Source organism: Cherax quadricarinatus, unplaced genomic scaffold (assembly GCF_038502225.1).
Source record: "Cherax quadricarinatus isolate ZL_2023a unplaced genomic scaffold, ASM3850222v1 Contig1812, whole genome shotgun sequence".
Classification (NCBI taxonomy): domain Eukaryota; kingdom Metazoa; phylum Arthropoda; class Malacostraca; order Decapoda; family Parastacidae; genus Cherax; species Cherax quadricarinatus.
Window position 1 is genome coordinate 24,480 of NW_027196838.1, and position 19,861 is coordinate 44,340.

Sequence of the window (19,861 nt, forward strand, 5' to 3'; positions counted from 1 at the left end):
ATGGGTCTATGAAAGATGAGGTGAATCATAGAATTGATGAGGGAAAAAGAGTGAGTGGTGCACTTAGGAGTCTGTGGAGACAAAGAACTTTGTCCTTGGAGGCAAAGAGGGGAATGTATGAGAGTATAGTTTTACCAACGCTCTTATATGGGTGTGAAGCGTGGGTGATGAATGTTGCAGCGAGGAGAAGGCTGGAGGCAGTGGAGATGTCATGTCTGAGGGCAATGTGTGGTGTGAATATAATGCAGAGAATTCGTAGTTTGGAAGTTAGGAGGAGGTGCGGGATTACCAAAACTGTTGTCCAGAGGGCTGAGGAAGGGTTGTAAATGTATGGAAGAGGGTAAGGTACCTAGGGATTGGCAGAGAGCATGCATAGTTCCTTTGTATAAAGGCAAAGGGGACAAAAGAGAGTGCAAAAATTATAGGGGGATAAGACTGTTGAGTTCTAGGTAGTAGGTTGGTAGACAGCAACCACCCAGGGAGGTACTACTGTCCTGCCAAGTGAGCGTAAAATGGAAGCCTGTAATTGTTTTACATGATGGTAGGATTGCTGGTGTCTTTTTTCTGTCTCATACACATGCAAGATTTGAGGTACGTCTTGCTACTTCTACTTACACTTAGGTCACAATACACATACATGTACAAGCATATATATACACACCTATCTGGGTTTTCTTCTATTTTCTTTCTAGTTCTTGTTCTTGTTTATTTCCTCTTACCTCCATGGGAAAGTGGAACAGAATTCTTCTTCCGTAAGCCATGCATGTTGTAAGAGGCGACTAAAATGCCAGGAGCAAGGGGCTAGTAACCCCTTCTCCTGTATATATTACTAAATTTAAAAGAGAAACATTCATTTTTCTTTTTGGGCCACCCTGCCTTGGTGGGATACGGCCGGTGTGTTGAAAGAAAGAAAGAAGTCTGTTGAGTATACCTGGTAAAGTGTATGGTAGAGTTATTATTGAAAGAATTAAGAGTAAGACGGAGAATAGGATAGCAGATGAACAAGGAGGCTTTAGGAAAGGTAGGGGGTGTGTGGACCAGGTGTTTACAGTGAAACATATAAGTGAACAGTATTTAGATAAGGCTAAAGAGGTTTTTGTGGCATTTATGGATTTGGAAAAGGCATATGACAGGGTGGATAGGGGGGCAATGTGGCAGATGTTGCAGGTGTATGGTATAGGAGGTAGGTTACTGAAAGCAGTGAAGAGTTTTTACGAGGATAGTGAGGCTCAAGTTAGAGTATGTAGGAAAGAGGGAGATTATTTCCCAGTAAAAGTAGGCCTTAGACAAGGATGTGTGATGTCACCGTGGTTGTTTAATATATTTATAGATGGGGTTGTAAGAGAAGTAAATGCGAGGGTCTTGGCAAGAGGCGTGGAGTTAAAAGATAAAGAATCACACACAAAGTGGGAGTTGTCACAGTTGCTCTTTGCTGATGACACTGTGCTCTTGGGAGATTCTGAAGAGAAGTTGCAGAGGTTGGTGGATGAATTTGGTAGGGTATGTAAAAGAAGAAAATTAAAAGTGAATACAGGAAAGAGTAAGGTTATGAGGATAACAAAAAGATTAGGTGATGAAAGATTGGATATCAGATTGGAGGGAGAGAGTATGGAGGAGGTGAATGTATTCAGATATTTGGGAGTGGACGTGTCAGCGGATGGGTCTATGAAAGATGAGGTGAATCATAGAATTGATGAGGGGAAAAGGGTGAGTGGTGCACTTAGGAGTCTGTGGAGACAAAGAACTTTGTCCTTGGAGGCAAAGAGGGGAATGTATGAGAGTATAGTTTTACCAACGCTCTTATATGGGTGTGAAGCATGGGTGATGAATGTTGCAGCGAGGAGAAGGCTGGAGGCAGTGGAGATGTCATGTCTGAGGGCAATGTGTGGTGTGAATATAATGCAGAGAATTCGTAGTTTGGAAGTTAGGAGGAGGTGCGGGATTACCAAAACTGTTGTCCAGAGGGCTGAGGAAGGGTTGTTGAGGTGGTTCGGACATGTAGAGAGAATGGAGCGAAACAGAATGACTTCAAGAGTGTATCAGTCTGTAGTGGAAGGAAGGCGGGGTAGGGGTCGGCCTAGGAAAGGTTGGAGGGAGGGGGTAAAGGAGGTTTTGTGTGCGAGGGGCTTGGACTTCCAGCAGGCATGCGTGAGCGTGTTTGATAGGAGTGAATGGAGACAAATGGTTTTTAATACTTGACGTGCTGTTGGAGTGTGAGCAAAGTAACATTTATGAAGGGATTCAGGGAAACCGGCAGGCCGGACTTGAGTCCTGGAGATGGGAAGTACAGTGCCTGCACTCTGAAGGAGGGGTGTTAATGTTGCAGTTTAAAAACTGTAGTGTAAAGCACCCTTCTGGCAAGACAGTGATGGAGTGAATGATGGTGAAAGTTTTTCTTTTTCGGGCCACCCTGCCTTGGTGGGAATCGGCCCACTAGGACCAGCTTGAGAGTCACTGGACCTCTGTCGCACAACATATCTGTCCATAGAGGCCTCTACCAACCGTTCCTTTATAACATTCCTAAAGTGTTTCACAACATTGTCAGTGTCACAATTAAACACTTGTTCAGGTTTCAGTTCTTCACTGTCTATGTACTTCTTGAATTCCTGCACATATTTTTCAGCTGCTTTTTGGTCCAAACTGGCAACCTCACCATGCCTTATCACACTATGTATGCCACTACGGTTCTTAAATCTCTCAAACCAAGCTTTGCTGGCCTTAAATTCACTCACATCACTAGTTGCAGGCATTTTTCTAATTAAATCCTCATGCAACTTCCTAGCCTTTTCACATATGATCGCTTGAGAGATGCTATCTGTTTTTTGTTTATCCACACCAATAACAGTCTCTCAACATCTTCTATCACTTGCTATCTCAGTTTCGAAAACATAGTTGCACCTTTGGCAAGAACAGCTTCCTTGATTGTCGTTTTCTTGGCCACAATAGTAGTGATGGTTGATTGGGGTTTTGTGTTCAACCTGGCCAGCTCGGAGACACGCACTCCACTTTCATACTTAGCAATGATCTTTTTCTTCATATCCATAGTAATTCTCACTCTTTTTGCTGTAGGGTTGGCACTAGAAGCTTTCTTGGGGCCCATGGTGACTTATTTTGCAGGTGCAATCACTAAAAACGCTGTGATAATATGAAATGTTCCAATTGTATGTTTGGATGGGACTGCGGTGGCTGGCTGGCTTGTAAACACTGGCCACAAGTGGACACATCTCAGATGGAACGAATCGTATTTGGTCGAGTTTTTTAGCGCTAGTCGAGGCAAAATTTTTGCATTAAAATGTATCGCTAGTCAGATTTAACGTTAGACGATGCCATCGTTGGTCGAGGGTCCACTGAAATATAACTATGATGGTAAGTTTTCTTTGTCCCTTAATTTCATTTTGTTTTATGCATCCCATACCTATCTTGTGAGTGGTAGTCATAGACTACAATGTCATATAATGTATCCAGAGACTGCATTCCAATATTTTGTTAGTTTAAGTAAGTTACAGTAAAAATGAACCATTTACAAAATTAGTTGATCAAATAATATAGTAATGATTTGGTTACACAGTTAACAATGTTTTCCAAACATGCAATACAAAAATGAGTATTACAGTAATCAATTAACTAAACATATTAATACAATGAATAGCTATATGACCCAAATTGGTTAAGCGCTTTGTTTTGATTATAATAATCATAATAAAATAAATAACCAAAGTGTAATTAACACTTATCAATGCTCAGTAATAATCCACATGGAGATAACCTCAGAAAACTGATTGATCTGTATATTTTGACCCCCTTCTGGGAGCCTCTGCTGAAGAGGACTTCAGAAGGGAGTCAAAATATAACTGATATATCGGATCACTATTTAGTTGTAGCTACAGTTAGAGTAAGAGGTAGATTGGACAAGAGGAAGATTTAAGCAACTATTGGCAGAAAGGTGGGCTGGTGCAAGTGTGAGTTGGAATAGTTTTAAAAATGCAGTATTAGAATGTGGGGCAGAAGTTTGTGGTTATAGGAGGGTGGGGGCAGGAGGAAAGAGGAGTGATTGGTGGAATGATGAAGTAAAGGGTGTGATAAAAGAGAAAAAGGTAGCTTATGAGAGGTTTTTACAAAGCAGAAGTGTTATAAGAAGAGCAGAGTATATGGAGAGTAAAAGAAAGGTGAAGAGAGTGGTGAGAGAGTGCAAAAGGAGAGCAGATGATAGAGTGGGAGAGGCACTGTCAAGAAATTTTAATGAAAATAAGAAAAAATTTTGGAGTGAGTTAAACAAGTTAAGAAAGCCTAGGGAAAGTATGGATTTGTCAGTTAAAAACAGAGTAGGGGAGTTAGTAGATGGGGAGAGGGAGGTATTAGGTAGATGGCGAGAATATTTTGAGGAACTTTTAAATGTTGAGGAAGAAAGGGAGGCGGTAATTTCATGCACTGGCCAGGGAGGTATACCATCTTTTAGGAGTGAAGAAGAGCAGAATGTAAGTGTGGGGGAGGTACGTGAGGCATTACGTAGAATGAAAGGGGGTAAAGCAGCTGGAACTGATGGGATCATGACAGAAATGTTAAAAGCAGGGGGGGATATAGTGTTGGAGTGGTTGGTACTTTTGTTTAATAAATGTATGAAAGAGGGGAAGGTACCTAGGGATTGGCAGAGAGCATGTATAGTCCCTTTATATAAAGGGAAAGGGGACAAAAGAGATTGTAAAAATTATAGAGGAATAAGTTTACTGAGTATACCAGGAAAAGTATACGGTAGGGTTATAATTGAAAGAATTAGAGGTAAGACAGAATGTAGGATTGCGGATGAGCAAGGAGGCTTCAGAGTGGGTAGGGGATGTGTAGATCAAGTGTTTACATTGAAGCATATATGTGAACAGTATTTAGATAAAGGTAGGGAAGTTTTTATTGCATTTATGGATTTAGAAAAGGCATATGATAGAGTGGATAGAGGAGCAATGTGGCAGATGTTGCAAGTATATGGAATAGGTGGTAAGTTACTAAATGCTGTAAAGAGTTTTTATGAGGATAGTGAGGCTCAGGTTAGGGTGTGTAGAAGAGAGGGAGACTACTTCCCGGTAAAAGTAGGTCTTAGACAGGGATGTGTAATGTCACCATGGTTGTTTAATATATTTATAGATGGGGTTGTAAAAGAAGTAAATGCTAGGGTGTTCGGGAGAGGGGTGGGATTAAATTATGGGGAATCAAATTCAAAATGGGAATTGACACAGTTACTTTTTGCTGATGATACTGTGCTTATGGGAGATTCTAAAGAAAAATTGCAAAGGTTAGTGGATGAGTTTGAGAATGTGTGTAAAGGTAGAAAGTTGAAAGTGAACATAGAAAAGAGTAAGGTGATGAGGGTATCAAATGATTTAGATAAAGAAAAATTGGATATCAAATTGGGGAGGAGGAGTATGGAAGAAGTGAATGTTTTCAGATACTTGGGAGTTGACGTGTCGGCGGATGGATTTATGAAGGATGAGGTTAATCATAGAATTGATGAGGGAAAAAAGGTGAGTGGTGCGTTGAGGTATATGTGGAGTCAAAAAACGTTATCTATGGAGGCAAAGAAGGGAATGTATGAAAGTATAGTAGTACCAACACTCTTATATGGATGTGAAGCTTGGGTGGTAAATGCAGCAGCGAGGAGACGGTTGGAGGCAGTGGAGATGTCCTGTCTAAGGGCAATGTGTGGTGTAAATATTATGCAGAAAATTCGGAGTGTGGAAATTAGGAGAAGGTGTGGAGTTAATAAAAGCATTAGTCAGAGGGCAGAAGAGGGGTTGTTGAGGTGGTTTGGTCATTTAGAGAGAATGGATCAAAGTAGAATGACATGGAAAGCATATAAATCTATAGGGGAAGGAAGGAGGGGTAGGGGTCGTCCTCGAAAGGGTTGGAAAGAGGGGGTAAAGGAGGTTTTGTGGGCGAGGGGCTTGGACTTCCAGCAAGCGTGCATGAGCGTGTTAGATAGGAGTGAATGGAGACGAATGATACTTGGGACCTGACGATCTGTTGGAGTGTGAGCAGGGTAATATTTAGTGAAGGGATTCAGGGAAACCGGTTATTTTCATATAGTCGGACTTGAGTCCTGGAAATGGGAAGTACAATGCCTGCACTTTAAAGGAGGGGTTTGGGATATTGGCAGTTTGGAGGGATATGTTGTGTATCTTTATACGTATATGCTTCTAAACTGTTGTATTCTGAGCACCTCTGCAAAAGCAGTGATAATGTGTGAGTGTGGTGAAAGTGTTGAATGATGATGAAAGTATTTTCTTTTTGGGGATTTTCTTTCTTTTTTGGGTCACCCTGCCTCGGTGGGAGACGGCCGACTTGTTGAAAGAAAAACTTTGATCAACTTTTTTTGTTATACAGTGGACCCCCGCATAGCGACTTTAATCCATGCAAGAGGGCTGATTGTTATGCGAAATGATCGGTATGCGAATGAATTTTCCCCATAAGAAATAATGGAAATCAAATTAATCCGTGCAAGACACCCAAAAGTATGAAAAAAAAAATTTTTACCACATGAAATATACATTTTCCTACACACAAAGAGAAGGATACATGCACAATAGTAGAGTAGTACATGCACAATATATATTGTGCATGTACTACTCTACTAAATGAAGAATAAATGACACTTACCTTTATTGAAGATGCAGCAATGACTGATGAGACACTGTGTCCTGGGAGTGCCTTTTCCTCCTGAGTACTGTAGGTCCTGTTTGGCATTTTCTTCCAGAACAGGCCTTATCACACTGTGTATGCCACTACGATTCTTAAATCTCTCAAACCAACCTTTGCTGGCTTTAAATTCACCAATATGAGCACTAGTTCCAGGCATTTTTCCCTGTTCACCTGGGTGTTAGTCGACTGGTGTGGGTTGCATCCTGGGAGACAAGATTAAGGACCCCAATGGAAATAAGTTAGACAGTCTTCGATGACACTGACTTTTTTGGGTTATCCTGGGTGGCAAATCCTCTGGGGTTAATTGTTTCTTGGTATTCTCAATAAGCCACACCAACAACGGTGCTACAGCAGCAGCAGCAGCTGACGGTGCTACAGCAGCAGCAGACGATGCTACAGCAGCAGCAGACGATGCTACAGCAGCAGCAGACGATGCTACAGCAGCAGCAGACGATGCTACAGCAGCAGCAGACGATGCTACAGCAGCAGCAGACGATGCTACAGCAGCAGCAGCAGCTGACAGTGCTACAGCAGCAGCAGACGATGCTACAGCAGCAGCAGACGATGCTACAGCAGCAGCAGACGATGCTACAGCAGCAGCAGACGATGCTACAGCAGCAGCAGACGATGCTACAGCAGCAGACGGTGCTACAGTGCACAGTGCTACAGCAGCAGCAGACGATGCTACAGCAGCAGCAGACGATGCTACAGCAGCAGCAGCAGCTGACAGTACTACAGCAGCAGCAGCTGATGGTGCTACAGCAGCAGCAGCAGCTACAGTGCAGCAGCAGCTGCTACAGCAGCAGCAGCAGCTGACGGTGGTACAGCAGCAGCAGCAGCTGTACCACCAATAGTAGCGATGGTTGATTGGGGTTTATTATACAACCTGGCCAGCTCGGAGACACGCACTCCACTTTCATACTTATCAATGATCTTTTTCTTCATCTCTATAGTAATTCTCACCCTTATTGCTGTAGGGTTGGCACTAGAAGCTTTCTTGGGGCCCATGGTCACTTATTTTCCAGATAAAATCACCAAAAACACTGTAATAATACGAAATGTTCCGATTGTATGCTTGGATGTTACCGCGGAGGCTGGCTGGTAAATAATACCACCGGCGGCACATGTGAGGCTGGCTAAGGGCGCACATTGGACGTGTCTCGGACGAACAGCGGTGAGCGGGTTTTTGGGCGGTATGCGAGGCAAAATTTTTGCGAAAAAAGCGAGCGGTATGCGGATTGAACGGTATGCGATGCCAACGGTATGCGGGGGTCCACTGTACAAGGTATGATGTGATTGGTGGAATGATGAAGTAAAGGGTGTGATAAAAGAGAAAAAGGTAGCTTACGAGAGGTTTTTACAAAGCAGAAGTGTTATAAGAAGAGCAGAGTATATGGAGAGTAAAAGAAAGGTGAAGAGAGTGGTGAGAGAGTGCAAAAGGAGAGCAGATGAAAGAGTGGGAGAGGCACTGTCAAGAAATTTTAATGAAAATAAGAAAAAATTTTGGAGTGAGTTAAACAAGTTAAGAAAGCCTAGGGAAAGTATGGATTTGTCAGTTAAAAACAGAGTAGGGGAGTTAGTAGATGGGGAGAGGGAGGTATTAGGTAGATGGCGAGAATATTTTGAGGAACTTTTAAATGTTGAGGAAGAAAGGGAGGCGGTAATTTCATGCACTGGCCAGGGAGGTATACCATCTTTTAGGAGTGAAGAAGAGCAGAATGTAAGTGTGGTGGAGGTACGTGAGGCATTACGTAGAATGAAAGGGGGTAAAGCAGCTGGAACTGATGGGATCATGACAGAAATGTTAAAAGCAGGGGGGGATATAGTGTTGGAGTGGTTGGTACTTTTGTTTAATAAATGTATGAAAGAGGGGAAGGTACCTAGGGATTGGCGGAGAGCATGTATAGTCCCTTTATATAAAGGGAAAGGGGACAAAAGAGATTGTAAAAATTATAGAGGAATAAGTTTACTGAGTATACCAGGAAAAGTATACGGTAGGGTTATAATTGAAAGAATTAGAGGTAAGACAGAATGTAGAATTGCGGATGAGCAAGGAGGCTTCAGAGTGGGTAGGGGATGTGTAGATCAAGTGTTTACATTGAAGCATATATGTGAACAGTATTTAGATAAAGGTAGGGAAGTTTTTATTGCATTTATGGATTTAGAAAAGGCATATGATAGAGTGGATAGAGGAGCAATGTGGCAGATGTTGCAAGTATATGGAATAGGTGGTAAGTTACTAAATGCTGTAAAGAGCTTTTATGAGGATAGTGAGGCTCAGGTTAGGGTGTGTAGAAGAGAGGGAGAATACTTCCCGGTAAAAGTAGGTCTTAGACAGGGATGTGTAATGTCACCATGGTTGTTTAATATATTTATAGATGGGGTTGTAAAAGAAGTAAATGCTAGGGTGTTCGGGAGAGGGGTGGGATTAAATTATGGGGAATCAAATTCAAAATGGGAATTGACACAGTTACTTTTTGCTGATGATACTGTGCTTATGGGAGATTCTAAAGAAAAATTGCAAAGGTTAGTGGATGAGTTTGAGAATGTGTGTAAAGGTAGAAAGTTGAAAGTGAACATAGAAAAGAGTAAGGTGATGAGGGTATCAAATGATTTAGATAAAGAAAAATTGGATATCAAATTGGGGAGGAGGAGTATGGAAGAAGTGAATGTTTTCAGATACTTGGGAGTTGACGTGTCGGCGGATGGATTTATGAAGGATGAGGTTAATCATAGAATTGATGAGGGAAAAAAGGTGAGTGGTGCGTTGAGGTATATGTGGAGTCAAAAAACGTTATCTATGGAGGCAAAGAAGGGAATGTATGAAAGTATAGTAGTACCAACACTCTTATATGGATGTGAAGCTTGGGTGGTAAATGCAGCAGCGAGGAGACGGTTGGAGGCAGTGGAGATGTCCTGTCTAAGGGCAATGTGTGGTGTAAATATTATGCAGAAAATTCGGAGTGTGGAAATTAGGAGAAGGTGTGGAGTTAATAAAAGCATTAGTCAGAGGGCAGAAGAGGGGTTGTTGAGGTGGTTTGGTCATTTAGAGAGAATGGATCAAAGTAGAATGACATGGAAAGCATATAAATCTATAGGGGAAGGAAGGAGGGGTAGGGGTCGTCCTCGAAAGGGTTGGAAAGAGGGGGTAAAGGAGGTTTTGTGGGCGAGGGGCTTGGACTTCCAGCAAGCGTGCATGAGCGTGTTAGATAGGAGTGAATGGAGACGAATGATACTTGGGACCTGACGATCTGTTGGAGTGTGAGCAGGGTAATATTTAGTGAAGGGATTCAGGGAAACCGGTTATTTTCATATAGTCGGACTTGAGTCCTGGAAATGGGAAGTACAATGCCTGCACTTTAAAGGAGGGGTTTGGGATATTGGCAGTTTGGAGGGATATGTTGTGTATCTTTATACGTATATGCTTCTAAACTGTTGTATTCTGAGCACCTCTGCAAAAGCAGTGATAATGTGTGAGTGTGGTGAAAGTGTTGAATGATGATGAAAGTATTTTCTTTTTGGGGATTTTCTTTCTTTTTTGGGTCACCCTGCCTCGGTGGGAGACGACCGACTTGTTGAAAAAAAAAAAAAAAACAATTTAAAAGCAAATTCTTTACTGACCTCCGGGGATGAGGATCATCTGGAGTTAGTAGAGCCTCATCACTAAAGTATTCTGAATGATGCTTCGAATAATCTACATGTTGCTTACGTAAGAAAGTTTCTATCTTGTCACTGGCATGAATCAGTTCAGAATCAGCTTCCCATGTGGCATCCTCACAGTCATATCCATGCCATTTTACAAAGTATATTGTAATAGGCTGAAAAAAAGTTACACACGAATTAATACAGTATCATTGTCTTTCAAAAAACCGACTGCATCCCACCGAAGCAAGGTGGCCCAAAAAGAAAAACGAAAGTTTCTCTTTTTAACTTTGGTAATGTATACAGAAGGGGTTACTAGCCCCTTGCTCCCAGCATGTTAGTCATCTCTTACGACATGCATTGCTTACGGAGGAAGAATTCTGTTCCACTTCCCCATGGAGATAAGAGGAAATAAACAAGAATAAGAACTAGTAAGAAAATAGAAGAAAACCCAGAGGGATGTGAATATACTATATGCTTGTACATGCAAGTGTAGTGTGACCTAGGGAAAAGTAGAAGTAGCAAGACATATCTGAAACCTTGCATTTTTTTTTTTTTCAACAAACCGGCCATATCCCACCAAGGCAGTGTTTACCTGGAGTTTACCTGGAGAGAGTTCCGGGGGTCAACGCCCCCGCGGTCCGGTCTGTGACCAGGCCTCCTGGTGGATCAGAGCCTGATCAACCAGGCTGTTGCTGCTGGCTGCACGCAAACTAACGTATGAGCCACAGCCTGGCTGATCAGGAACTGATCAGTGATAGTGTGGCCCAAAAAGAAAAACAAAAGTTTCTCTTTTTAAATTTAGTAATATATAAAGGAGAAGGGGTTACTAGCCCCTTGCTCCCGGCACTTCAGTCGCCTCTTATTACACGCATGGCTTACAGAGGAAGAATTCTGTTCCACTTCCCCATGGAGGTAAGAGGAAATAAACAAGAACAAGAACTAGAAAGAAAACCCAGAGGGGTGTGTATATATATGTTTGTACATGTATGTGTAGTGTGACCTAAGTGTAAGTAGAAGTAGCAAGACGTACCTGAAATCTTGCATGTTTATGAGACAAAAAACACACCAGCAATCCTACCATCATGTAAAACAATTACAAGTTAATACAGTATGTCAAGTTCAAAATACTTGTACAACACTGATTTTCTGGTACCCTTGGTTCCTAGGCTTTGCCAGAATATCAATTTTGCTAGACTAACAGAGGTCATACAATAAAAATTCAACAATACACCTCTGACCCACCTTGGTCTTCTGGAAACTTAAACCTTACCATAAATGAAACAGGCTTATTTATTACTGTACTTACAAAGAATGTTGCTGTACTAACACTTCCTAAGTGGTAAATTTTATAATTTTACCAGAGCTGCAAAGCTAATCACTAGCCATAGAGGGTCAATTGTTAGTAAAATATTTTAAGAATTAAACAGAATGAAGAGATCACCACCAAAAATTGCAGTGTAAATATATAGTATAAGTGAGCATGTACTACATACAGTCCCTTTCACCATACTTTACATCGGATTTCTTTTAAATGTATCCAATATATCAGAGAGTATCATAAGCTTGATGGTCCAAAGATCCTGAAGGTGGTAAGTTTAGCCATAAAAAGAAAAAGAGCTGGGATCACTGTATTACTGAGTATGCATGCTTTTGGTCAGGTAGCCACTAAACATGCTACTCTAAATGATTAAAAACCTATAATTATTCTCCACTATCCCTGGGGCCTTTGGTAAGATACTCAGCCCTTCACTGCTGTCTTAAAAAGATCAATTTTGACAAACATGTCACTGTTGCTCCTACCCTAAGTTGATGTTTTCTTTACTTGCATTACATTTAATTTTAGCTTATATAATGTGGATTGCTGTATCAAAGAAGCCCTTATCTTCAGCATCACAAGGTAGATCAAAGTTTCCCTGTATATCAATGAAATACTTATTTACATCTCCAGTAGCTCAACACTTTTCATATATGTGAGTTCATGGGAATCACTTTTTTGGAGGACTTCTACCTGGGTTGTGATCTTATAGTATTTAATCCTTCAAATAGGCCATTTTGCATTGCCTATGTTTCAGGGATCTCTCTCTCTCTGTGTTTTATCACACTGTATCCTGAATTTCCCTAAGCATCACTGCCTGAATCTTGACAATATTTACAGACTATAATTCTGATGAATCACTTCAGGAATCACTATCACTTTTATCCATAAACTATCAGTTTCAGACCTATCACTTTCTACTCAGTCTGGCCTTCCAATCTTCATTCTTTAATAAATTCCTTTTGTCTATGTTGAACTAGGACTGAGTAACCCAGGCTCTATTTCTAACACCAGAGATGTGACTACCACGGAGAAGGTACTCACCTAGTTGAGGTTGCAGGGGTCGAGTCCGAGCTCCTGCCCCCATGTCAGTCTTTGTAGTTTATTGAACCAATTATGTTACAGAAAAACTCTTTTCTTTTTTTAAAAATGTAGAAAATTCTGTATAATGGCTGTGATGAACTTCAGGAATCCTTCTAGCAGAACCTTCAATAAGGGCAGTTATATATATGGAAGGTAGACATTATGTGGTATGTGTTGTAGAACCTGTTAAGAATAGATGTTTTCAAGAAATGGTTAAGAAAGCCTGACTGGCCAGGATGAAAAAAGCAATCTTGACTGACAGGCCCTGGGTGAAGCCTTAAATCTTTAAATTTGAGGTGGATATTTGGACCTCACACCATGGGAGAAGTGGAACAGAATTCTTTCCCTGTAAGCCGTGTATGTCGTAAGAGGTGACTAAAATGCTGGGAGCAAAGGGCTAGTAACTCCTTCTCCTGTATAAATTACTAAATTTAAAAAGAAAAAACTTTCGTTTTTCTACTGAGATCACCTACCTCGGTGGGATACAGCCGGTTTGTTGAGGAAAAAAAAACTGGACCTCACTCTAGGTACTAATGCCCTTCAATAAGTGCACAGAGGTGGGGGAAGGGAAAGTGATGAAATAAATAATGAAGAAACAGAAACACGCGACAGAAGAAAGAAAGACAAAAACAGGAAAGAGGAAAGGGGAAGAGGGAGAAGAAGAAAAAATGAGGAATCAGGTTAAGTCTCGGGTGTTCTGAAGTTTGGAGCATTTTACAATGTAGTGGGAGAGGAAGGCATCTACAGAGACGAAGCCACCACTAAGATTCATACAAGGAAAGTTGTGTATTAGTGTGTATCGTTCCAGTCACGGTATTGTGCCTTTTTTTGTTATTTATGGACCCCGCAGTTAAACGTCATATTCTCTCCAACTTTTTTAATGTTCTTCCCTCTTTTAAACCCCTCTTTCGATCTTATGAGGCTACTCTTATTGCTACCAGGCGTCGTAAGAATCAGCTTCGCTTCCTACGTGACTGTCTTGCTGAACAAGTTCTGCCACCTTCCTTCTCCCATTTCCTGAAACCCAACCCACTGGGCACTCCCTTTCCTGATCATGCCCGTCTCCTACTTCAACAGCTCATTCCTTCTACTAAGTCACAGGTTGAAGATGCCTTCTTTACTTTCTGTCAGCGTCAACGTGCTCTCTTTGCGGCTCTACCACAAGATCTCTGTAACCTCTCTACCATTGCCTTTGACACTGCTCGCCTGAATACACAAATTCATTCTTCTAAACTACAGAATAAACTTCAACGTCTCATCTCAGCTAGCCCTTGGTCTAAATTCTCCCTCACTGACTGTGTTACTAACTTGTCTTCTGTCTCACTCTCTCAGTATGAGCTTGAACTTCTTGGTTTTGGCCTTTCCTTTGCCACTTCGCCTACCCTTCGCGCTGGTATTGCCCTGATTAGCTCTTTTGATTCCTTTCGTCAATCTCGCTCCCGTAATCTTCCTGACTTGTCCACTTTTCGTGGCGCTCTCCTTCCTGCTCTTGTTAGTCTGTTTTCTAAGAATCACCACCTTTCGCGCCGTTACCAACTTGCCCTTTCTTCTCTTAAATCTAACACTAACATTGTCATACTATCTTCTGACAAAGGTAATTCGGTAGTTATCCTTGATCGCGAGGATTACCTCCGTAAAGCTGATGTCTTGCTCTCTGACTCACGTACCTACACTCCTCTCGTTTCCAACCCTCTTGATCGCATCAAGAGAACTTTCAACAAGAAACTAAGGACTCTCTCCGACCTCTGTCCTCCTGACTTTGACCTTGTTCAACGGTTTCGTGTCATCTGTCCCTCTCTTCCCTATTTCTATGGCCTTCCCAAAACTCATAAACCTGATATTCCTCTTCGTCCTATCATATCCTCTAGAGGTTCTGTCTCTTATTCTCTTGCTTCTTGGTTGGCCAAAACCCTCACTCCCTTTCTTGGTACTTTTTCTCCTGCCCACCTCCGTCACTCTCAAGACTTCATTGAACGGGTTCGCTCTCTCCCAACCTGTAAGATGCTTAGTCTTGACGTTGAGTCCCTCTTCACCAATGTCCCTCTTGATGATGTCCTTGATTTCCTTAGAGAGAAGGCCCATGAAGGGTTTCTACATCTCCCTATACCTATTGATGTCTTTCTTGATCTTATCCGCCTCTGTGTGGACTCTAATTCCTTTTCCTTCCAAGGGAAATATTATTCTCAAACCTTCGGTGTCGCTATGGGCTCTCCTCTCTCTCCTGTCCTTGCTAATCTTTACATGGAATACTTCGAGACTGTTCTTCTTCCTACCATCGATGTGCAACCTTCACTCTGGCTCCGCTATGTGGATGACATCTTTGCTCTGTGGCCTCATGACTCCAGTCTCTTCCAACCTTTTCTTGAAGCTCTTAATAATCTTGCCCCTTCCATTAAGTTTAAAGCTGAATGGGAATCTAATTCCTTGCTTCCTTTCCTTGATGTCCATGTCCACCGCTCAGATACAGGTTTTTCCTTTTCCGTTTACCGAAAACCTATGCACAGTGGCATGTACATTCACTACTTTTCCTATCATGCTTCCCCTGTCAAGAAAAGTGTTCTTATCTCCCTCTTTCTCCGTGCCCTCCGCATCTGTGATCCTCAGTTCCTTCCAGCAGAAATTTCCACTCTTCATAATTCGTTTTCCCGTCTTGGCTACCCTTCCCATTTCATAGACTCTGCCTTCTCACGTGCTAAACGTAATTTCTTCTCTCCCAAACTCTCTACTCCTGGGAACTCTTCTGTCCTCTGCCTTCCCTACATTTCCGGTCTTTCTAATCTCAACAATTCTCTCCGTCCCTTAGACATCAAGCTTACTTTCCGCCAGACTAACACTCTTCGCACTAATCTCGTTCATACCTCTCCTCCCTCTACAGATGTTCCTGGTGTCTACTCTATTTCTTGCTCCTCCTGTCCTCTTCAATACTTTGGAGAAACTGGTCGATCTCTTTCTGACAGACTTAGGGAGCACAAAAATAGTGTTAGGCTTGCCGACACTAACAATGCTCTTTTCTGTCACGTCAGAGATCACAGCCATCCTATTGACTGGTCTTCTGCTAAAACTGTCTTCCCTACTTCCAACTTTAACAGTCGCCGTCTGGTTGAATCCTCTCTAATACACAACTTTCCTTGTATGAATCTTAGTCCTGGCTTCGTCTCTGTAGATGCCTTCCTCTCCCACTACATTGTAAAATGCTCCAAACTTCAGAACACCCGTGACTTAACCTGATTCCTCTTTTTTCTTCTTCTTCTTCTCCCTCTTCCCCTTTCCTCTTTCCTTTTTCTCCTCTGGGTTGTCTTTCTTTCTTCTGTCTCGTGCTTTTGTTCCTTCATTATTTATTTCACCACATCCCCTTCCCCACACCTCTGTGCACTTGCTCTACCTCTGTGGGCACCTTGCTGCCTTGCAGTGCTCCACTTTTTTTGTATTTGACTGGCTCCTCCTTCTTATTCCCCAATACTACCACTACTACTACTACTTCCACCTCTACTACTACTACTACTACTACTACTACCACCACTACCTCTTCCTGCCTATATATACCCGTCCTGCTCCACTTCTGGTTAGTGTGACTTTGTAAATGGTCCAAGTCGGACCGAAACGTCGTCGTAAGCTCCTCTCTTCTATGTGCGGGTTATTTGTGTATCGTTCCAGTCACGGTATTTAAATACTATACGAAAATACACCTCAAAGCCGGCATTTTAATCAAAAAAAAAAAAAAAAAAAATTGTCAGTTTTTTTTTTCTCATTATGCACTGCATGCTGCAGGATTTTTTTTATGTGGTGCACACTGACTACACAGACCCATTCTCTCACATGTGGGCCTACCAGCTTTCTCCTTGCCTGCACTCACTCCTTTCTAACTTGCTCACACGAGCCTGTTGGATGTCTAAACCCCTAGCACTCAAATCCTCATTTACTTCCTCCATCCACCTTTCCTGGGATTACCCCTACCTGTACACCTGCCTCTTGACAAGGAGGGTGACGGAGTCTGAATATCCCACACCCATCTTCTAATACATAAATAATTAAATATACTATATATTGTGTGTGTGTGTGTGTGTGTGTGTACTGTAATCTACATTATAATACAATTGTACTTGTAAAATACACACATTACCTTCTTTAAACTTTCATATCTCTCCCTGAAGTTTTGAGCAAGTATCTGGCTCTCAGTCATAAAACTGCTGAAGGGCTCCCAGGTATCATGAATGGGTTTGAATCCTTTCCACCGCACTCTGTAACGTTCCTCTTCCTTACCATGGCACTGCAAAATAAATCATATACACACATTATTTACAAATACATCACATGACAATAGTCAATACTATTGTTCAATACAATGACTAAAATAGATAATCAGAAAATGCAGCAATTGTATAATTAAACCAGATAATATGCTGTGTTATTAACTAATTCATTCAATCTTTTCTAACTTGTCAATCACAATTTTACTAAATATTCTCGCAATTTGTGTATTAACTGTTATTCATAACTTCCTGTCAATACCTTGTGCTAGGCTCACAAGCTTGAATTCCACATTTATGTGATATTAATACGCAAGTTTTTTTTTTTTCTTTTTCAACACATCAGTCATATCCCACAAAGGTAGGGTGACCCAAATAAAAAAAACAAGTTTTTCTTTTTATAGTAATTTATACAGGAGAATGGGTTACTGGCCCCTTGATCCCTACATTTCAGTCGCCTCTGATGACATGCATGGCTTAAGGATTAAGAATTCTTTTAAACTTCCCCATGGAGATCTTAATATGTATTAAGTATATTTAGTCCAAGTTTGCCATAAATGCTGCACATACAATGAGCAATGTATACATATATGTATTGTTTTGAAAATAAAATTCTGAGTATTGATTTTTTTCCAGTTTAGAGTGCAAGGTGCAGATACTTTTTTTTTTTTTTTTTTTTTTACCTACAGTGATATCTTGATACATCTAATAGGTCTGAAATTCTTACACATTGGCATTTTAGCCATCATATGACTTCCAGCAGGATTAGTTTATAACACATTTGCACAACAATTTTTCCCCATGATAAATCATTCTGAAGTGGAGCATATTCTGTGTGTTACTTCTCATATTAACAAATAAATTACAGCAATACTACAATACTTCCTTTTACCTACCATAATTAAACCAAGTTTCAATTGATTATAATTATATACACTATATGAAAAGCTCTATGAAGTTCATCACTCCAAAATTGCAATTCTCAGCCCATATGCAACCATTATTTATTTTTTATTTGATACTAGACATTTGTCTAGTAGACTGATTTGAAAAAATCATTAATACAGCAATACAGAGTGAGTGATTATAATGAAATAAAGGCTACCTACATCAGCCAAATGTTAGAAGAGAGTGAAGGACAGGAAGGTTGAAGAAAAAATAAAACAAATATACTTAGATAAAGGTATATTCAAATGTACAAGATTTTATCCATTACATAGAGGGAATCTGGTATACCTGGAGAAGGTTTCGGGGGTCAACGCCCCTGCGCCTGGTCTGTGACCAGGCCTCATGGTGGACCAGGATCTGATCAACCAAGCTGTCATTGTTAGCCGCACGTAAACCAACGTACGAATCACAGCCTAGCTGGTCAGGTACTAACTTTAGGTGCCTGTCTAGTGCCTTCTTGGAGACAGCCAGGGGTCTATTGGTTATTTCCCTTATGTATGCTGGGAAGCAGCTGAACAGTCTTCGGCCCCTGACACTTATTGTGTTGTCTCTTAGTGTACTTGTGGTTAGTAGTGTACTCTATTTGGACATGATATATAGTTGTCAAATTATAGTACGTAGTTGGGTGTACGTGCCAAAAGCCCCTCGCATGCAGAGCATTATGGGCAGGCTTAAAATTAACTTAAAATTAACAAGCAATGAAAGGTTTAGTGTGAAAAATTACAGGAAACAATTTACAATATGAAGTACAATAGAGTACAGTGGACCCCCGCATAACGATTACCTCCGAATGTGACCAATTATGTAAGTGTACAGTATTTATGTAAGTGCGTTTGTACGTGTATGTTTGGGGGTCTGAAATGGACTAATCTACTTCACAATATTTCTTATGGGAACAAATTCGGTCAGTACTGGCACCTGAACATACTTCTGGAGTGAAAAAATATCGTTAACCGGGGGTCCACTGTATTTGACACGATGAAATTTGAACATTTCGATATTGAAGCATTATAGTTGTACAAATTTGTCACATTACAATGTATAACAAACAAGATGATCAATTTATTATAATAAATTGTCTTGAAGTTTTAAGATTTAAGTAATTGGGAGAATTATTGGTAATGTTAAATATTAAGTGTTGATTATTTAGTCTTGGGTGAGTAAGTGGTTTTTTAAAAGTCTTAAATTGATTTTCAGACCTGGTTATGTTAGTATGTTCTGGTAATGAATTCCAGATTTTGGGGCCCTTTATGTGCATAGAGTTTTTACACAGTGTGATATGGACACGGGGTACATCAAAAAGAGATCTGTGTCTTGTGTTATGGTTGTGTGTCCTGTTAAGGTTGGTAAGAAGTTCGAGTGGCGGGTTTATGTTCGCTTGTATTGCTCTATGTATGTAGTAGTTACATGAATAAGTGTGGATGTTCTTTATGGTGAGCAAATTTAGACTTTTGAATAGAGGTGGAGTATGCTGTCGCGAGTGGGAATTTATCATCATTCCGACTGCAGGCTTTTGCTGGGTTATTAGTGGCCTTAGGTGATTTGATGTTGTTGACCCCCATGGTTAGTAATAACTAAAATGAGAACTGAACCTAAGTAACAAGAGCTTTAGCATAAATATATGAATGGTATTTTACCATCTAAAGCCATTCTCATGAAAACAGTGATTAGAGAGGGTGTGTCCAAGATGTGCATTACAGCATTAGGCACAACTTCGCATGAGATTTATTTTTGTAATAGACATGCTGGAGTAGGATATGGATGAAGAATATTTATTTATTTATTTATTTATTATTAATTTGAACATGATACAGAGTAGTACAAATGAATACAGTTAAGTGCAACATGCCAAAGCCCCTTGTATGCAGAGCATTATGGGCAGGCTTAAAATTAACTTAAGATTAACTAAGCAGTGATATATTCAGTGGTAAAACATTAT